The sequence below is a fragment of the Choloepus didactylus genome, chromosome 2 (genome assembly GCF_015220235.1).
Source record: "Choloepus didactylus isolate mChoDid1 chromosome 2, mChoDid1.pri, whole genome shotgun sequence".
NCBI lineage: Eukaryota > Metazoa > Chordata > Mammalia > Pilosa > Megalonychidae > Choloepus > Choloepus didactylus.
The window spans coordinates 151,030,124-151,032,791 of NC_051308.1; the positions used below are offsets into that span (position 1 = coordinate 151,030,124).

A 2,668-nucleotide genomic window follows, 5' to 3' on the forward strand; every position below is an offset into this window, starting at 1 on the left:
AGGGCTCAGAGGAAGATTTATAGCTTTGAATGTGTATATTAAAACAGAAAGAGGCCATTTTGTGAAGACAGAGGGAGCGGTTGTGTCTGCACTGCTGACCTTGAGTAGCAGTCGGCTTCTTCGCGTGGAACCTGGGAGTGGGAGATTCAGATTCGATTCCCTTCTCCCTCCCCTCTCCTGTGAGATTTTTTTGATCTTCAGCTACATTTTTTGATTTTGTGACGAACCTTATCATCAAACACCGTGGCAAGCAATGTTACCAACAAGACAGATCCCGGCTCCGTGAACTCCCATGTAGTCATTGGGAATCTCAATACTCTGGTGGTGAAGAAGTCTGATGTGGAGGCAGTCTTCTCGAAGTATGGCAGAATTGTGGGTTGCTCTGTTCATAAGTGCTTTGCCTTCGTTCAGTATGTTAACTAGAGAAATGCCCAGGCTGCTGTAGCAGGAGAAGATGGCAGAATGATTGCTGGCCAGGTTTTAGATATTAATCTGGCTGCAGAGCCAAAAGTGAACCAAGGAAAAGCAGGTGTGAAACGATCTGCAGCAGAGATGTATGGATCGGTACCAGAACACCTTTCTCTGTCCCTTTACTCAGTTCTTCCTTTGACTTGGACTGTGACTTTCAACAGGATTATTATGACAGGATGTACAGCGACCCAGCAAGGGTTCCTCCTCCTCCTGTTGCTCAGGCTGTAGTGCCCTCAAAACGCCAGTGTGTATCAGGAAACATGTCACAGAGGCAAAAGTGGCTCCAATTCCAAGAGTGGACAGTGGGGCTCTTCTTCTAAGCCTGGAAAGTTGAAAGGAGATGATCTTCAGACCATTAAGAAGAAGTTGACCCAGATAAAACAAAAAGTGGATTCTCTACTGGAAAGCCTGGAAAAAATTGAATAGAACAAACAAGGAGCTAGAGTTGATCAAGAATGACGAAAAAGAGGCAGAGGAAGGAGAGGATGACAGAGACAGCACCAATGGTGAGGATGACTCTTAAGCACATAGTGGGGTTTAGAAATCTTATCCCATTATTTCTTTACCTAGGTGCTTGTCTAAGATCAAATTTTTCACCAGATCCTCTCCCCTAGTATCTTCAGCATATGCTCACTGTTCTCCGCATCCTTATCCTTCCCATGTTCATTAATTCATATTGCCCTGCACGTAGGCCCATTTTCACTTCCTTTGACGCATGTAGTGTTATGTTAAGTCTTACCCTGTAATTTTTTGCTTTTAATTTGGATACCTCTTTATGACTTAACAATAAAAAGGATGTATGGTTTTTATCAAAAAAAAAAAGAAGGAAAATCTTGAATTAATAACCTAATTTCATATCTTGAGGAACTAGAAAGAGATGAACAAAATAAACCCAAAAGTCAGCAGAGGAAAGGAAATCATTACAATTAGCACAGATAAATGAAATTAAGAATAGAAAATTTAGAGAGTAAACAAAACAAAAAAAATCAATAAAATTGTCAAACCTTTAGCTAGATTCAGAAAGAAAAAGAAGCAAATGACTAAAATCAGAAAAGAAAATGGTGATATTACCACAGTCCTTAAACAAATAAAAAGGATTATAAGAGAATAATATGAACAATTGTATGTCAACAAATTAGATAAACTAGAAGAAATAGGAAAATTCCTAGAAATACACAAATTATCTAAATTGACTGAAGAAGAAATGGGAAGCATCAACAAACCTATAAAAAGGTCAGAGATTAAATCAATAATCAAAAACCTTCCACCAAAGAAAAGTCCAAGACCAGATGGCTTCACTGATGAATTCCACCAAACATTTAAAGAAGAATTGACATCAATCCTTCTCAAACTCTTCCAAAGAAATCAAGAAGGGGGAAATACTTCCTAACTCACTCTATGAGGCCAATATTACTCTGATACCAAAATCTGTTAAAGACATCACAAGAAAAGACAATTACAAACCAATTTCTCTTATGTTTTCGTTTCCTTGGCTGCTCAGGCAAACACCATGCAATGGGTTGGCCTAAACAATGGAAATTTATTAGCTCATGGTTTTGAGGCTAGGAAAAAGTCCAAATTCAGGCATCATCAAGGTGATGCTTTCTTCCCAAAGACAGGTATTGTGGTGCTGGCTGCTGGTGATCCTTGGTTCTGGGCTTCTCTGTCACAAGGCAATGAGTGTGGTGGCTTCTCCTGGCCTCTCTCTTGTCTTCCAGGTTCCATTGACCTTCAGCTTCTTGGCTCGCTGTCTGTCTGAATTTCAATCCACTTATAAAGGACTCCAGCAATAGAATTAAGACCCATCCTACTTGAGGTGGGTCACATCTTAACTGAAGTAACTTCATCAAAAACTCCTACTTAGAAAGAGTTCACATACAAAGAAATTGATTAAGTTTAAGAACATGTTTTTTTCTGGGATACACACAGCTCCAAACCCCCACACCTTATGAATATAGATGCAAAAGTCCTTAACAAAATACAAGCAAACCAAATCTAACAGCACAACTAAGTGGAATTTATCTCAGGAATGCAAGGGTAGTTCAACATGAGAAAATCAATCAATGTAATACATTACGTAAGTAGAATGAAGGGAATAAACTACATGATTCTCTCAATAGATGCAGAAGAGACATTTGACAAAATCCAACACCATTTCTTGATAAAAACACTCAGAATAGGAAGAGGAGGGAAATTT

General features: G+C 39.0%; 1 pseudogene; it reads left to right on the plus strand.

The window, feature by feature from the left end:
* The first annotated feature begins 231 nt into the window (after positions 1-231).
* LOC119518621 lies at positions 232-994 on the plus strand (annotated as a pseudogene).
* The last annotated feature ends 1,674 nt before the right edge of the window (positions 995-2,668 follow it).